The sequence below is a fragment of the Lolium perenne genome, chromosome 3 (assembly GCF_019359855.2).
Source record: "Lolium perenne isolate Kyuss_39 chromosome 3, Kyuss_2.0, whole genome shotgun sequence".
Lineage (NCBI taxonomy): Eukaryota > Viridiplantae > Streptophyta > Magnoliopsida > Poales > Poaceae > Lolium > Lolium perenne.
The window spans coordinates 341297324-341317023 of NC_067246.2; positions in this window are offsets into that span (position 1 = coordinate 341297324).

A 19700-nucleotide genomic window follows, 5' to 3' on the forward strand; every position below is an offset into this window, starting at 1 on the left:
TCTCTTCCGCCACGAGACGATCTCTCTCCGCTTGTTTTAACTAATTACTAGCGAAGTTTAAAATAAATCTATCATGTTACGTTTGACTTATACCTTGATTTTTGTTGTATCATTGTTTTAGAAGTATGTTGTTTTTTTATCAAAGTTTCAATCCCACTACACAACAATCCTGACAAAAGTCTATATAATATTAATAGGAGCAACGGTTCTTCTCGTATCTATCTTTACAAAAGTATCCATTCTTGCATCTATATTAGTAAGCATATAAAAGGAAATAAATGGAAAGATTTACAATATTGGCAATATCACCCTATGATGCCACTCTAAATGTTGGTGATGTAGCCTCAATACTCGTCTTGTTGTTTGGATGGAAAGGAGATCCTGGTGTTAGCAGCGCTTTGACGATGCCAGCTCTGAGACCGTTATGGAGGCCTGGCTCTGGGGGCAGCATGCAGACCGAGATCTTAGGAGCGGTGTAAAGGTTTTTCCGGAAGAAAGCTCAGCGCTTCAGCGTCAACATTGGCGATGCCTGTGGATGTTGTTGCCCTGTTGGGTTCCCCGTTGTGGGTACCCTCTCCACGCTAGGGCTCATAGTGAAACCCTTGATCTTTGTGGTTTGGACGACGGCGATGCAATGCGCCGTTACCCTCTTGGGGCATCGTCGTGGAGCTTTGGTTCTCCTCGGTCTTGTTCCAGTGTCTTTGGTGGCAAGTCATGGTTCTTATTGTACATTTTGTTTATCTTTGATCTACTTTACAAGAGTTTTTCATCATCACCTTATATTGGTTCTGTTGTTGTGGATTTATTTATAAAGCTGGACTAAATACTTTTTTAATGAATAAACCTACACATTAAAACATGTCTAAATACAAGAATATTAATGTATGGCATCTGCTCCAGTACAACCCCCTCCCCCGAAACACAGAGCAAAGTCAAACACAAGGACGGCTGAGATCGCTCGATACCCCTTGTTATTAAAACACAATACGTATACGTTGACCCGTATAAAGCCCGTATGGCCCAAATAAATTGTACAATCTGTAAAGTACATATAGATACGAGTAGCACGTCGTCATCGTCTCTTCCAAGGTGGCTTTGCCGGGTGAAGGCATTCATGGCCGGTGATACGTCTCAAACGTATCTATAATTTATTATGTTCCATGCTAGTTTAATGACAATACTCACATGTTTTATATACACTTTACATCATTTATATGCATTTTCCGGCAATAACCTATTGACAAGATGCCGAAGCACCAGTTCCTGTTTTCTGCTGTTTTTGGTTTCAGAAATCCTACACAGGAAATATTCTCGGAATTGGACGAAACGAAAGCCCAGGGTCTTATTTTTTCACGGAGCTTCCAGAAGACCGAAGAGGATATGAAGTGGGGCCACGGGGCGCCGAAACCACAGGGCCGCGCGGCCAAGGGGGGGCGCGCCGCCCTATGGTGTGGGGCCCCCGTGCCTCCTCCGACTCTGCCCTTCCGCCTACTTATACTCTCCGTCGCGAAAACCCTATGACCGAGAGCCACGATACGAGAAAAGTTCCAGAGACGCCGCCGCCAATCCCATCTCGGGGGATTCAGGAGATCGCCTCCGGCACCCTGCCGGAGAGGGGAATCGTCACCCGGAGGACTCTACATCACCATGATCGCCTCCGGACTGATGTGTGAGTAGTTCATCCTTGGACTATGGGTCCATAGCAGTAGCTAGATGGTTGTCTTCTCCTCTTGTGCTATCATGTTAGATCTTGTGAGCTGCCTATCATGATCAAGATCATCTATTTGTAATGCTACATGTTGTGTTTGTTGGGATCCGATGAATATGGAATACTATGTCAAGTTGATTATCAATCTATCATATATGTGTTGTTTATGAACTTGCATGCTCTCCGTTGCTAGTAGAGGCTCTGGCCAAGTTGATACTTGTAACTCCAAGAGGGAGTATTTATGCTCGATAGTGGGTTCATGCCTCCATTGAATCTGGGACAGTGAAAGAAAGTTCTAAGGTTGTGGATGTGTTGTTGCCACTAGGGATAAAACATCGATGCTTTGTCTAAGGATATTTGTGTTGATTACATTACGCATCATACTTAATGCAATTGTCTGTTGTTTGCAACTTAATACTGGAAGGGGTGCGGATGCTAACCCGAAGGTGGACTTTTTAGGCATAGATGCTTGCTGGATAGCGGTCTATGTAATTTGTCGTAATGCCCTAAGTAAATCTCATATTAGTCATCATGATATGTATGTGCATTGTTATGCCCTCTCTATTTGTCAATTCCCCAACTGTAATTTGTTCACCCAACATGCTATTTATCTTATTGGAGAGACACCACTAGTGAACTGTGGACCCCGGTCCATTCTTTTACATCTGAATACAATCTACTGCAATCATTGTTCTCTACTGTTCTTTGCAAACAAACATCATTTTCCACACCATACGATTAATCATTTGTTTACAGCAAGCCGGTGAGATTGACAACCTCACTGTTAAGTTGGGGCAAAGTATTTTGATTGTGTTGTGCAGGTTCCACGTTGGCGCCGAAATCCCTGGTGTTGCGCCGCACTACACTCTGTCACCAACAACCTTCACGTGGCCTTCATCTCCTACTGGTTCGATAACCTTGGTTTCTTACTGAGGGAAAACTTGCTGTTGTACGCATCATACCTTCCACTTGGGGTTCCCAACGGACATGTGCTTTACCGTCACAAGCAGCTCTTTTTCTGGCGCCGTTGCCGGGGAGATCAAGACACGCTGCAAGGGGAGTCTCCCACATCCAATCTCTTTACTTTGTTATTGTCTTGCTTTACTTTATTTTATTTTCTGCTTTTTTTGTTTTCTTTATATCAAAAACACACAAAAAATTAGTTACTTTCTTTACTTTATTTACTGTCTTGTTTGCGTTCTTTATATCAAAAACACAAAAAAATTAGTTACTTGTTTTACTTTACTTTATTTAGTTTGCTTTATTTATATCTGTTAAAATGAATACTCCTGAGAACACCAAGTTGTGTGACTTTACTAGCACAAATAATAATGTTTTCATATGCACACCTATTGCTCCACCTGCTACTACAGCAGAATTTTATGAAATTAAACCTGCTTTACTCAATCTTGTTACGAGAGAGCAATTTTCTGGTGTTAGTTCTGATGCTGATGCTGCCCATCTTAATAATTTTGTTGAACTTTGTGAAATGCAAAAGTATAAGGATGTAGATGGTGACATTATAAAACTGAAATTGTTTCCTTTCTCCTTAAGAGGAAGAGCTAAAGATTGGTTGCTATCTTTGCCTAAGAATAGTATTGATTCATGGACTAAATGTAAGGATGCTTTCATTGGTAGATATTATCCTCCTGCTAAAATTATATCTTTGAGAAGTAGCATTATGAATTTTAAGCAAATGGATAATGAGCATGTTGCCCAAGCATGGGAAAGAATGAAATCTTTGGTAAAGAATTGCCCTACCCATGGACTGGCTACTTGGATGATCATCCAAACCTTTTATGCAGGACTGAATTTTTCTTCGAGGAACCTATTGGATTTAGCTGCTGAAGGTACTTTTATGTCCATCACTTTGGGTGCTGCAACAAAACTTCTTGATGATATGATGATCAATTACTCTGAATGGCACACTGAAAGGACTCCACAAGGTAAGAAGGTAAATTCTGTTGAAGAAACCTCCTCCTTGAGTGATAAGATTGATGTTATTATGTCTATGCTTGTTAATGGTAGATCTAATGTTGATTCTAATAATGTTCCTTTAGCTTCATTGGCTGCTCAAGAAGAACATGTTGATGTGAACTTCATTAAAAATAATAATTTCAACAATAATGCTTATAGGAATAATTTTGGTAACAACTATGGGCCATATCCTTCTAATAATGGTAATGGTTATGGTAATTCTTATGGTAATTCTTACAACAATAGTAGGAGTGTACCCTCTGGTCTTGAAGTCATGCTTAAAGAATTTATAAGTACACAAACTGCTTTTAACAAATCTGTTGAAGAAAAGCTTGGTAAAATTGATGTTCTTGCTTCTAAGGTTGATAGTCTTGCTGCTGATGTTGATCTTTTGAAATTGAAAGTTATGCCTAATGAAACTAAAGATATTAAGTCATTTGCTACAGCAAACGCAATCCAAGTTCGAATTAATGAAAATATTAGATTGATGGCTGAATGGCATGCTAGGTGGGAAAGAGAAGAAAAACTAGCTAAAGAGAACAATGTAGCTAAAGTTTGGACTATTACCACCACTAGTAATGTTGATGCTTCACATGTTGCTAAACCTCCTACTATCAATGATAAAATAATTGGTGTTAGCAATGTTTCTACTCCTAATGCAAAGCGTGCAAAACTGCCTGAAACTGTTTGTGATAAAACTGCTGAAATTTTTCAGAATATTGGGGGCAATGATCCCATTGCTTTAGATCATAATGGTTTAGATTTTGATGATTGTCACATCTCTGAAGTTATAAAGTTCTTACAAAAACTTGCTATAAGTCCTAATGCTAGTGCTATAAATTTGGCCTTTACGAAACATATTACAAATGCTCTCATAAAAGTTAGAGAAGAGAAATTAAAACTTGAAACTTCTATTCCTAGGAAGTTGGAAGATGGTTGGGAGCCCATCATTAAGATGAAGGTCAATGATTTTGATTGTAATGCTTTATGTGATCTTGGTGCAAGTATTTCTGTTATGCCTAAGAAACTCTATGATATGCTTGACTTGCCACCATTGAAAAATTGTTATTTGGATGTTAATTTTGCTGATAATTCTATAAAGAAACCTTTGGGGAGGATTGATAATGTTCGCATTACGGTTAACAATAACCTTGTCCCCGTTGATTTTGTTGTCTTGGATATTGAATGCAATGCATCTTGTCCCATTATTTTGGGAAGACCTTTTCTTCGAACTGTTGGTGTTGTTATTGATATGAAGGAAGGGAATATTAAGTATCAATTTCCTCTTAAGAAAGGTATGGAACACTTCACTAGAAAAAGAATGAAGTTACCTTTTGATTCTATCATTAGAACAAATTATGATGTTGATGCTTCATCTCTTGACAATACTTGATTTACACTTTCTGCGCCTAGCTGAAAGGCGTTAAAGAAAAGCGCTTATGGGAGACAACCCATTATTTTTCTACAGCAATTTTTGTTTTATATTTGTGTCTTGGAAGTTGTTACTACTGTAGCAACCTCTCCTTATCTTTATTTTATTGCATTGTTGGGCCAAGTAAAGTCTTTGATAGTAAGGTTGATACTAGATTTGGATTTCTGCGCAGAAACAGATTTCTTTTTGTCACGAATTTGAGTAGATCTCTCTGTAGGTAACTCAGAAAAATCAGCCAAAAATCATGAGTAATCCTCATATATGTACGCAACTTTAATTAAATTTGAGTTTCTTCATCTGAGCATGTTAAGTGCCTCTAAAAAATTCGTCTTTACGGACTGTTCTGTTTTGACAGATTCTGCCTTTTATTTCACATTGCCTCTTTTGCTATGTTGAATGGATTTCTTTGTTCCATTCACTTTCAGTAGCTTTGGGCAATGTCCAAAAATGTGAAGAATGATTATGTTACCTCTGAACATGTGAATTTTTGATTATGCACTAACCCTCTAATGAGTTTGTTTTGAGTTTGGTGTGGAGGAAGTTTTCAAGGATCAGGAGAGGAGGATGATACAATATGATCAAGGAGAGTGAAAAGTCTAAGCTTGGGGATGCCCCCGTGGTTCATCCCTGCATATTTCAAGAAGACTCAAGCATCTAAGCTTTGGGATGCCCAAGGCATCCCCTTCTTCATTGACAACTTATCAGGTCACCTCTAGTGAAACTATATTTTTATTCCGTCACATCTTATGTGCTTTACTTGGAGCGTCTGTATGTTTTTATTTTTGTTTATGTTTGAATAAAATCGGATCCTAGCATTCTTTGTGTGGGAGAGAGACACGCTCCGCTCGTTCATATGAACACTGGTGTTCTTAGCTTTACTTTTAATGTTCATGGCGAAGGTTGAAAACTGCTTCGTTCATTGCTATTTGGTTGAGAACAGAAAATGCTTCATGTGGTAATTGGTATATTGTCTTGAATAATTTGATACTTGGCAATTGTTTTGCTCAAATAGATCATGTTTAAGCTCTTGCATCATGTAGATTGCACCTATTAGTGGAGAATTACTGTAGAGCTTGTTGAAATTTGGTTTGCATGATTGGTCTCTCTAAAAGTCTAGATATTTTCTGGTGAAGTGTTTGAACAAAAGGAAGACAGTGTAGAGTCTTATAATGCTTGCAATATGTTCTTATGTAAGTTTTGTTGTACCGGTTCATACTTGTGTTTGCTTCAAACAACTTTGCTAGCCAAAGCCTTGTACTGAGAGGGAATGCTTCTCGTGCATCCAAAACCTTGAGCCAAAACCTATGCCATTTGTGTCCACCATACCTACCTACTATGTGGTATTTTGCTGCCTTTCCAAAGTAAATTGCTTGAGTGCTACCTTTAAAATTTCATTCCTTGTCTTTGAAATATATAGCTCATGGGAAAATAGCCTTAAAAACTATTGTGGTAAATAATATGTCGCTTATGTATCTTATTTCTTATAAGTTGCTTGTTGAGCGGTAACCATGTTTCTGGGGACGCCATCAACTATTACACCTTTGTTGAATATCATTTGAGTTGCTATGCATGTTCGTCTTGTCTGAAGTAAGGGTGATTTATCATGATTAAATGGTTTGAGTATGCATATTGTTAGAGAAGAACATTGGGCCGCTAACCAAAGCCATGAATCATGGTGGAAGTTTCAGTTTGGACATTAATCCTCAATCTCTTATGAGAATATTATCTGTTGTTGAATGCTTATGCATTAAAGAGGAGTCCATTATCTATTTTCTATGTTGTCCCGGTATGGATGTCCTTAGTTGAGATCTATCAAAAATGAGAAATCAAATGTGATCTATCTCCTTGGACCTTTGTACAGGCGACATAGAGGTACCCCTTTGTGACACTTGGTTGAAACATATGTAATGCAATGAGAATCCATGAAAATCCAAGCTAATTAGGACAAGGTGCGAACACTATTGGTATTCTATGCATGAGGCTTGCAACTTATAGGATGTCTTATGCATAACACATATGAATTATTACTACCGTTGACAAAATTGTTTCTATGTTTTCAAAATAAAAGCTCTAGCACAAAAATAGTAATCCATGCTTCCCTCTGCGAAGGGTCTTTCTTTTACTTTATGTTGAGTCAGTTTACCTACTTCTTTCTATCTTAGAAGCAAACACTTGTGTCAACTGTGTGCATTGATTCCTACATTCTTGCTTATTTGCATTCATTATATTACTTTGTGTTGACAATTATCCATGAGATATACATGTTGAAGTTGAAAGCAACTGCTGAAACTTATATCTTCCTTTGTGTTGCTTCAAAACTTTCTACTAAGAATTTATTGCTTTATGAGTTTACTTCTATGCAAGACTTATTGATGCCTGTCTTGAAAGTACTATTCATGAAAAGTCATTGCTATATGATTCAGTTGTTTAGTCATTATCTTTACCATTGCTTCGAATCACTTCATTCATCTCATATGCTTTACAATAGTATTGATCAAGATTATGATAGTAGCATGTCACTTCAGAAATTATCCTTGTTATCGTTTACCTACTCGAGGGCGAGTAGGAACTAAGCTTGGGGATGCTTGATACGTCTCAAACATATCTATAATTTCTTATGTTCCATGCTAGTTTTATGACAATACTCACATGTTTTATATACACTTTACATCATTTATATGCATTTTCCGACACTAACCTATTGACAAGATGCCGAGCGCCAGTTCTTGTTTTCTGCTGTTTTTGGTTTCAGAAATCCTACACAGGAAATATTCTCGGAATTGGACGAAACGAAAGCCCAGGGTCTTATTTTTCCACGGAGCTTCCAGAAGACCGAAGAGGATACGAAGTGGGGCCACGGGGCGCCGACACCACAGGGCCACGCGGCCAAGGGGGGCCCGCGCCGCCCTATGGTGTGGGGCCCCTGTGCCTCCTCCGACTCTGCCCTTCCGCCTACTTATACTCTCCGTCGTGAAAACCCTATGACCGAGAGCCACGATACGAGAAAAGTTCCAAAGACGCCGCCGCCGCCAATCCCATCTCGGGGGATTCAGGAGATCGCCTCCGGCACCCTGCCGGAGAGGGGAATCATCACCCGGAAGACTCTACATCACCATGATCGCCTCCGGACTGATGTGTGAGTAGTTCATCCTTGGACTATGGGTCCATAGCAGTAGCTAGATGGTTGTCTTCTCCTCTTGTGCTATCATGTTAGATCTTGTGAGCTGCCTATCATGATCAAGATCATCTATTTGTAATGCTACATGTTGTGTTTGTTGGGATCCGATGAATATGGAATACTATGTCAAGTTGATTATCAATCTATCATATATGTGTTGTTTATGATCTTGCATGCTCTCTGTTGCTAGTAGAGGCTCTGGCCAAGTTGATACTTGTAACTCCAAGAGGGAGTATTTATGCTCGATAGTGGGTTCATGCCTCCATTGAATGCAGGACATGTGAGAAAATTCTAAGGTTGTGGATGTGCTGTTGCCACTAGGGATAAAACATCGATGCTTTGTCTAAGGATATTTGTGTTGATTACATTACGCACCATACTTAATGCAATTATCTGTTGTTTGCAACTTAATAGTGGAAGGGGTGCGGATGCTAACCCGAAGGTGGAATTTTTAGGCATAGATGCATGCTGGATAGCTGTCTATGTAATTTGTCGTAATGCCCTAAGTAAATCTCATATTAGTCATCATGATATGTATGTGCATTGTTATGCCCTCTCTATTTGTCAATTACCCAACTGTAATTTGTTCACCCAACATGCTATTTATCTTATTGGAGAGACACCACTAGTGAATTGTGGACCCCGGTCCATTCTTTTACATATGAATACAATCTACTGAAATCATTGTTCTCTACTGTTCTTTGCAAACAAACATCATTTTCCACACCATACGATTAATCCTTTGTTTACAGCAAGCCGGTGAGATTGACAACCTCACTGTTAAGTTGGGGCAAAGTATTTTGATTGTGTTGTGCAGGTTCCACGTTGGCGCCGGAATCCCTGGTGTTGCGCCGCACTACACTCCGCCACCAACAACCTTCACGTGGCCTTCATCTCCTACTGGTTCGATAACCTTGGTTTCTTACTGAGGGAAAACTTGCTGTTGTACGCATCATACCTTACTCTTGGGGTTCCCAACGGATGTGTACTTTACCGTCACAAGCAGCCGGCCGGAACCTTGGACATGCAGCGGCGTGCCGGTAGGCAAAGCTAGCGGTGATGGCCAGTGATGACGCGTAAAGCACACGCCCGTTGGGAACCCCAAGAGGAAGGTGTGATGCGTGCAGCGGCAAGTTTTCCCTCAGTAAGAAACCAAGGTTATCGAACCAGTAGGAGTCAAGAAGCACGTGAAGGTTGTTGGTGACGGAGTGTAGTGCAGCGCAACACCAGGGATTCCGGCGCCAAGGTGGAACATGCACAACACAATCCAAATACTTTGCCCCAACTTAACAGTGAGGTTGTCACTCTCACCGGCTTGTTGTAAACAAATGATTAATCGTATGGTGTGGAAAATGATGTTTGTTTGCGAAGAACAGTAAAGAACAATGTTTGCAGTAGATTGTATTCAGATGTAAAGGAATTGGACCGGGGTCCACAGTTCACTAGTGGTGTCTCTCCGATAAGAAATAGCATGTTGGGTGAACAAATTACAGTTGGGCAATTGACAAATAGAGAGGGCATAACAATGCACATACATATCATGATGAGTAAAGTGAGATTCAATCGGGCATTACGACAAAGTACATAGACCGCTATCCAGCATGCATCTATGCCTAAAAAGTCCACCTTCGGGTTAGCATCTGCACCCCTTCCGGTATTAAGTTGCAAACAACAGACAATTGCATTAAGTATGGTGCGTAATGTAATCAGCAAAAATATCCTTAGACAAAGCATTGATGTTTTATCCCTAGTGGCAACAGCACATCCACAACCTTAGAACTTTCTCACATCGTCCTGCATTAAATGGAGGCATGAACCCACTATCGAGCATAAATACTCCCTCTTGGAGTTACAAGTATCAACTTGGCCAGAGCCTCTACTAGCAACGGAGAGCATGCAAGACCATAAACAACACATATATGATAGATTGATAATCAACATAACATAGTATTCCATATTCATCGGATCCCAACAAACACAACATGTAGCATTACAAATAGATGATCTTGATCATGATATGCAGCTCACAAGATCTGACATGATAGCACAAGAGGAGAAGACAACCATCTAGCTACTGCTATGGATCCATAGTCCAGGGGTGAACTACTCACACATCGATCCGGAGGCGATCATGGCGATGAAGAGTCCTCCGGGAGATGATTCCCCTCTCCGGCAGGGTGCCGGAGGCGATCTCCTGAATCCCCCGAGATGGTATTGGCGGCGGCGGCGTCTCTGGAAGGTTTTCCGTATCGTGGCTCTCGGTACTGGGGTTTTCAAGGCTTTAAGTAGGCGGAAGGGCAAGTTTAGGGGCGACACGAGGGCCCCACACAACAGGGCGGCGCGGCCCCACCCTTGGCCGCGCGGCCCTGGCGTAGCGGCGCCTCGTCGCCCCACTTCGTAACCCTTTCGGTCTTCTGGAAGCTTCGTGGAAAAATAAGACCCTGGACGTTGATTTCGTCCAATTCCGAGAATATTTCCTTTGTAGGATTTATGAAACCAAAAACAGCAGAAAACAGCAACTGGCTCTTCGGCATCTTGTCAATAGGTTAGTGCCGGAAAATGCATAAATATGACATAAAGTGTGTATAAAACATGTGAGTATCATCATAAAAGTAGCATGGAACATAAAAAATTATAGATACGTTTGAGACGTATCAGCCAGCGCGATCAGGCCATACGGCGGCCTGCATTAATGGTGGTGCAGTGATGGCCGGCGGCATACAGCATGGTGGTGTGCAGAAACGGCGGCGGTGACGCGGTGGTCGGACTGTCCGGCAACCCACTCGCCGGACAGTCTGTGTGTTGAGAAAGAAGGCCGCCGGCCATCCTTGGTGTTTATACTGACGGAAAGTCCAAAAAAGTTTTACGCAGCTTATGGGCCGGATACTGTGGCCACGAGCGCAAGATAGTCCACGGTAGTGGCAGGACTTAACAGTGTCACGACCAACAAGAGCTACACTCATTTCTCTCTTCAGAGTGGACACACGCGCAGCTCTGAATCAACTAAGGCGATATTGAGGTTTCAGGCAGAGAAAATACAGAGGAGACAATTAGAGTTTTCCAGCCCCCTACTTTGGGTGCCCTTTCTTTTTTAGCTTAACTGAAAACTGCTACATAGCTGCAGCTTTTCTTTTACAACACGGCCTAGAGATAACAGTGTGCCCAGTCTTACCTTCCAACCAGCTAACATTGCTGACGGGTACACATTGCATCTCTACTCCCATACTGCTACACACAAGTTGCACACACTAGATGATGCACTCACACACTGCCAAATCCATGCTTATGCAATTGCATCAGGAGTGACTGGACAATTCTAAAACACACCCAAACACATAGTGTTTAAGCACAACAGTCTATGGGCCAGATAGTCTGGCCACGAACGCAAGATAGTTCCGGGAAGTGGCGGGACTTTTTGGTCTAGGCCGGACATGTAGCCGGCCTGTCCGGGCATAGAGTTACGAAGATGGCCGTGGGTGACGCTGGCAGATGGCCGGGCATAGCGTGCGAGGGTTTGGAGATGCGAACACGGGAATCGGCTGGACGGCGGCTGGCGTCTACGAACGTGGAGGTGCAGATCGGCTGGACATGGAGATCGTGGAGTTGTTGGTGGCAACTGAATACAGTATACCCATACATAGGCATATACTGGGTTTGGATTTGGGCTTTAGGAGTCCAAACTGAGTTTGGGGAGGGGGTTGTACTGGAGCAGATCCCTTTATGTATATATAAACTGGTCACACCTACAGTGACAAAAAATGGGATACACATATCGATTAGAGTCGACTAAAATAGTTCGGTCAGTTAACCAATACGAAGTGTGCGCCAGTGCGGATTAGTTTAACTCCAATGCCAAGTAACCGGCCGACCCTTGTGTTCTGCATGCACACAAACTCGGGTCAAAAACAATTGCGCAATGCATGGCGCGCACCGATTATAGTACGAGATCAGTTGGAAGAATCTCTGACATACATGATTCAGACAATAGAGTTTGCTTCTGATTAACTACCAGACTAGAATAGTAGTAGCTAATTTAAAAATTACAGTATTTTAAGTGTACAACACTCATGGGGCTGGAAATGGCTAATTAAGAAGTCAGAAGACCGTGATGGTGCATCTTGTTATGTCACCATCGATTCCTTATATATGGATCGATTTGATTTGGAATCCAATTTATTTATCTCCACGACATTTATGTAGGACTATCGGCTAGCTTCATCTGTGTATACCAAAGACCCATACATGGGGAAATAATAATTTGGCAGTCATCATCGGAAAAAGGTTAATAATGTTTTAACAATAGGAATAATGATTTAGACACTCTTGTTTGCCATTTATTTGACCTGAGAAGTAAACTTTTCTCGATGAAAGGCAAAAACATGTACTTTGGTCGTTGTTTCGGTACTTTTTGCCCGAATTTGAGCTTGTTACACCTGAAAAGAAATCTAATGATCCAACTCTCTTATGAAGATCTAAAATACTTTTACTAAGATTGAAATGAAAACAATAACAAACTAGTAATAGTAGAATTTATCTAACTATAGTCCAATTAAGGATGGTAACACTAGTAGAAAAACGGCCAAAGGATTTGATATTTAGTACCGGTTTCCTTAAGAACCGGCACTAAAGGCTGCATTAATACCGGTTAACTGCCCAGGTCGCCGAGAAAGTTTAATACCGGTTTGTTAAGGATCTATCATACCGGTTCGTGTTATGAACCGGTACGAAAGGGTTTCACGCCAAATTTGAAGCAGAGGTGGAGCCAGTGCTGCACCTTTAATACCGGTTCATACAAAGAACCGGTACTAATGGGTCTCCAGGCCTATTTCTTCACCCGAGCCACCGAGCAGCTCCATTTCCTTCTTCTCTCACATTTCCAAATATTTTCCTCCTCTCACACTCCAACAAATCTCCATTTTTCTCTACCATTTTGTCAAGATTGACGGCACCCATCTATCCAAGGGTTAGCAATATCATACTTTCTTCCGACGTTCCTAATTTAGCTCATTTCTTTGCTAGTTTAACTCGTATCATTTTTTTAGTGCTAGCAAGGTGTTCGATGAAATGCCTAAGTTAGGGATTTCATTTTTTTTATATGCAATTTGAGCTCAAATTAAAGTATGATTTGTTGGTTTTAGTATTCTCCCAGTCCTCACCGCCGTCGATTGTCAGCGTCATCCCTAGCCGGCACCACCTCGGTGAGCCTCTTCTTTTTTATAAAAAAACTTAGTTTTATGTGATGAACGTGAATATTAATTAATTTGGTCACTCATATATTCATGATGTTGTGTAATTAATGATTTTTGATATAATTATATAATGCAGATGAATCGACAATGGATGTACGGTGACCGATGCCATCCCGAGTTTGTTACTGGCATGCATTGTTTTCTCAACGTGGTTGAGGAAAACAGGTGGTCGAATGGTTTCATTTGTTGTCCATGTAGTTCCTGTAAGAATATGAAGGATTACTCTACCTCAAAAACCCTTCACGTCCACGTGCTTGAGAACGGTTTCATGTCCGGCTATAATTGTTGGACCAAGCACGGAGAAAGAGGGGTTATAATGGAAGACAACGAAGAAGAGGATAATGACAACTATCCTATGTTCACTGAAGACGGTGATAGTATAATGGGGGAGACGAAGCTGAAGAAGAGCCCATTTTCTATGAGCCCATTTTTGATGAGCCCGATGACGATTTGGGTCGGGCCATTCTTGATGCGAACATAAACTGTGGAAGTGAAAAGGAGAGGTTGAAGTTGGAGAAAATGTTAGAGGATCACAACAAAATGTTGTAGACAAATTGCGAAGATGGCCAGAAAAAGTTGGATACCACACTGGAATTACTGCAATGGAACGCAGAGAATGGTACTTCTGACAAGGGATTTGAAAAGTTGCTAAAAATAAATCCCCAGAAAGGCCTTGCCCTTGAAGAATCTCCACAACTTAATTGGAGCCCCCAAGAACACCAAAAAGACCACAAATACCACTAAGCCGTCTAGGGTCCAAAGACCCGAGAGTAACAAGCTCCCGAAGTGAATATCTCACGAACTTTCACCTCCATGTATCACCGCGGAGAAGTCAAACCGATGCACCAAATGCAATGGCAAGAACACCACAAAGATGCTCAAGTCCTTCTCTCTCAAATTCCAACAAAGTTACAAAATCTATTGGGGGAATAAGAGAGGAAGAACAAATAAGAGGAGAAACACCAAATTTCTCCAAGATCCAGATCTAGTGGATTCCCTCACAAAGAAGGGATTTTGATTGGTAGAAGTGTAGATCGAGGTCTCCTCTATCTTTCTCTCAAATGGATGCAAGAATCATTGAAGGAAGAGGAAGATAGCAAGCTCAAGAGGGTCAGCAATGGGGAGCAAAACGAGCTGGGAGAGATTGTGGACTTTGGGGAAGAAGACCCCCTTAAATAGGTCCCCAGAAATATGATTGTTATGGTCAGAAACGCGTCTCGGGCGGTACTGCCGCTGCAATTGGCGGCACTACCGCCCCTGTGAACCTGGAAAATGATTGTGTGCGACCTTGGGGCCGCACTACCTCTAAAACTGGTGGTACTGCCGCTCCGGGCGGCAGTGCTGCCCTGTTCAGCGGCAGTGCCGTCCTTGGGAAAACAGCAAAACTGACCGATACGAAAACTTCAATAACTTTTGCATTCGGAAACCGATTTCGATGATCTTGGGCTCGTTGAAATCACAACAAAGATTTCTACAACAATATGCATAGAAACATCATAGACCAGTACGGGAGGATAGAAACAAATGAGTAAAGATTTTACCTATCTATAAAAGCCAAACCGGTAAAACCTCCAACCTTGAAAATGCAACAAGTTGCTCGTGTAAAAACCATTCTTGATGAACTAGAGCTTGTCATGAGAATAAGAACAAACTCTGAAACATCACATGGATAATATAAAAATAACAACCAAGAAATATGATGCAAGGATGCAAAGGTTTGAGCTCTCCGAAGGATACGATCGAGTTACTCACTCGAGAGCCCTCTTGATAGTACGGCAACTAAATTATAAAACGGTCTCCAACTACACCATGAGACCGGTAAGAAAGGAACCCTATCAAGAAAAAACCTTAACCTTGTGTGTTCCTCTTGAGCTCGATGATGATGATCTTACCCGCAACAAGATGGAATGCATTTCTTGATTGTGCTTGCTTGACGAAGTCTTGTGGATTGATCCCTCATATTCCACCATGTGAGAGCTTCTTCTTCGGCGCATCTTTACATATCCATGATCACCATATGGATGGAAAGCTTCAAGCAAATGATCTCTTTGAGATGGCTCATCTTGAACTTGCACATCATTTCTTCATTCTTCATCATGTTGATGTCTTGAAGTTAACTTTGAGGGCTCACTTCATCTTCATGGTTCAAGACATACTAGACACTTAATATTCTTCATAAATTTTTTCTTATTGCAACCTTGAAGCCAACATATGGTTCAAGCATTGCATATGGACAACTCCTACAAATATAACTCAATGCAAACATTAGTCCATATGGATTGTCATTAATTACCAAAACCACACATGGGGTTCCATGGACTTTGAATCTCCCCCATTTTGGTAGTTGATGACAATCTATTTGAGAGGGTTTATATGAGGAATTTAAGTAACAAACAAGTTTAATACATAGAGCAAACTCCCCCATAATATATGCATGTGTGAATAAACTTGACTTCCATTGCATACATTGGCATTCAAACCCTAGTGGAGTTTCCTCTAAATATTGAACTATGCAAAGCAACAAGATGCAATGCAAGAAAGGCATATGCTTAAGAACAAAGCAAAGACATAGCCAAATTCCCTTAAACCCTCCAAACTTCTCCCCCATTGGCACCAATTGCCGAAATGGTTGAAAAATTTAGAAGGCCAATATAGTGAGAGTTCCTCCATATCGTGTGCATTTCTCATCCAATGACGAATATTTGGAAGGAATAACACTATAGAGAGGATCAAAGATTGCAAAAAGATAACAAATTCAACAAGCTTCAACAAATGAAGCAAGCAACCAAATGATCTACAAAGAAGATACCAAAAGAACGATATATATTATGATAAGATCAAGAAGATTGCTCTAAATAATATGAGGAAGTTACCCAAGGTTTATGCACAAAAATAGACAATTTGCATTGGAGTATAAAGTGAACAAACATGGAATCATCGCTCCCATAATATCATTCAAAAAAAAGATACCAAGTGAATTAAACTCTAATGATCACCACAAAATAGTTCTTTAAATAGGTAGCTCCCCAAGGTACATGCATAAACGAAAATGTTGCATTTAAATACAATATGCATAACATGAAATCCTCACTTCCTCATTATTATTTAAAACACAAACAATTGCAAGAGACCATAGATAAGAAATTAGGTTTGACACTTGGAGTCAATTGATTGAGCAACAAGTAAGAGACACACTAAAAAAGGCTCAACCAAAAGGATATGTGAGAGGCATGACAAAGCATATTATAAGACTAATACAAGGATGGGAAAATAGCATCATCATAGTCTTCAAACAATGATTTTGCTTAGCATGACCAATCAACACATATCAATTAAAAAAGATATCAAATGGAGATGTATCCTCTCTCATGTATATAAGTTCCTCTAAGTAGACAATATCACGACGATGTTTATCCACAAAGAAACATGTACACACAAAATAGATACACAATAAGTAGAACATGATATATAAAAATGAAGTCATGCAATATATCAATAAGATATTTGCTTGATAGCATGACCAAATGCTCAATTTTATCTTATTGTACATTAAAGAAGTTCAACCACAAACACACCAAAGAAGTCAGAAATATCAACAAGGGAAGGAAGATAGTTGGGATGCTTTGAGAAAATCAAAAAGTATCACAACTAAAGGATACCAAAATAAAGAACTCAATGTGCAATAAGGAGGTTTCATTAAGACATTTGTAAATAGAGAGATTCATGCCAAGATGTAACCACGAGGATGGATACAAGAAAAGTATGCATGAGAAGATACTTGACCGAGATAGCCTTGGTGTGGATGTAGTAGATATGAGTTCGTTCATCATCCTAACTTGCCTCAAATAATCATGTAGTAACCACTTCTTCTTTATGAATTTGTCAAGCATCCAATGCATCTTCATGCACCTAAAACAAATTTAAGTACAAAATGGTCCCCAAACTAATTGGGTCCAAAGTAGTTAGAAACTACAACATATCGGACAAACTCCACATAAATATGTGCATATTGGTAGGAAATTGAATTTCATGCACATCTTAGCCCATTTAGGATTTGTTGGAGTTTACCCTATATATTGGAACAACGAAAGCAAAGCATGCCATAGAATATACATATAGTAAGTATGCATGCCAAACGGAAATACAATTTGGACGAAACACAAATTACCTCAAGAAACAAAGGTTGTCCAAATTATATCAAAGAATCAAATCAACAAAAGATTGACTCCATAGACTCATCTTATTACAAAAGGCTAATTAAACCCAAGGAAAATGAATGAGATAACCAACTCCCAAGGAGAGCAAGGTTCCAACAAATAAACCAACCCCTCAACACTTTTCATGATGGCACAAAGTACCGAAAAGAAAAGGTTTGTCTTCCAAAAACAAATACTTGATAATGATCAAGTGATGTTATGATAGTATTATAAAGGTAGTATTCTTAATAAATCTAGGAGAGCTCCCCCAAGATTAGTGCATTATTTAGGATTTTGCATTTGGATACAAAATGCACAAGAGTGGGATCATCACTCTACTTATATCTAATAAAACACTAGAAAATTTCAAGTAGATAAAAGATCCATAAGATGCAAGGAAGACACATGGGAGTCAAAGGAAAAAATATTTCATGGCAAGGAATAAACCAATTAAACACAAGCGCTATTGTAAAGATGATCAATAAATATCTACCTAATAATAGATTACCAACTGACCTAGGACAAGAGATATTTCAGACCTATTTCCCAGTGGTAGTTTCCAAGTATCCAAGATCATCTTCACACCAAAGAATGCATATGGTAAAAGATACGAGTTAACCATCATGCAACGAGAGTTTCTTGATAGCTTCACTTAATTACACCATCATGCAAAGCAATAGATAGCATAACTTGAAGCACATGATTTCCAAAAAAAAAAGTATAAGACACACATTGTGGAAAAAACATGCCAAGAAAATCTCTCAGAAACAAGATCCACAAGGATATTAGCAAAGAAGCCATTTAAGCAAATTTGGACTTATTTTAGCAAAAACATGCCACATAGGAATGAGATAATTTACAATGTCAATACTATGTGACACAACCTCAAATATACACATTTTCATGGCTTGTAATATGCACAAAGCATAATATTTTCACAAGAGGCAACAAGGAACCAAAAAGAGATAATTAATGGAAATTATAGAATTTGAATTTCTCATGAGGATGACATACCACATAGAGACTAGATAAACTTGCAATATCAATTCTAAGTGGTATTCCTCATGTACACACATTTTTAGGGTTGTGACATAGCCAAGGGCATATCACTCTCCCAAAATGGGATAGTTCATTAATCACTCCCAAGAGCCAAATAAGACACAACAAGAAGCAAATAGGCTCCAACACAAACACAAATACATGGTGCGCAGCCTAACATACATAGCCTTGATTTCTCAAGATAAGTCAAGTAGGAAGCACAACATATACAAGCATATGCAAGGTACAAAACCAACACATGCAAAAAGGGGCGAGTAACTTTCAATGTAAATAAGTTGAGTACAAGTTACCGCAAGGAGGAACATTGGATATGATAGAAGTGAGATAACCCAAATGACTTGGCTTGAGACAATATAATTGATGAAGATCCCTTATTTATTCATGATATAACCAAGTCTCCAATGCCATCCAAACTCCACCTATTGATCAAGTTTTAGCTTGTTGGTCCCCAACCAAGTTGGGTCCTAAGAGGTTAGTCACAATAGGCTTGCCAACCCAAATGGTTCTTTTCTTGACACCATTTTGAGCACCAAAGTATTTGGCAAACACATTGCCAACTGATGACCCACAAGTATAGGGGATCGCAACAGTCTTCGAGGGAAGTAAAACCCAAATTTATTGATTCGACACAAGGGGAGGTAAAGAATACTGATAAGCCTTAACAACTGAGTTGTCAATTCAGCTGCACCTGGAAAAGCACTAGCAACAGGGGTGATGTGAAAGTAGCAGTAATATGAGAGCAATAGTAACAGTAACACAGCAGCAGTAATAGCAATATGAGAGCAATGGCACCGGGAAATAGTTGATACTACTTCCAATGACATGTAGAACAAATATATAATGATGAGAGATGGACCGGGGTTCCCAGCGATCTACACTAGTGGTAACTCTCCAATAAGTG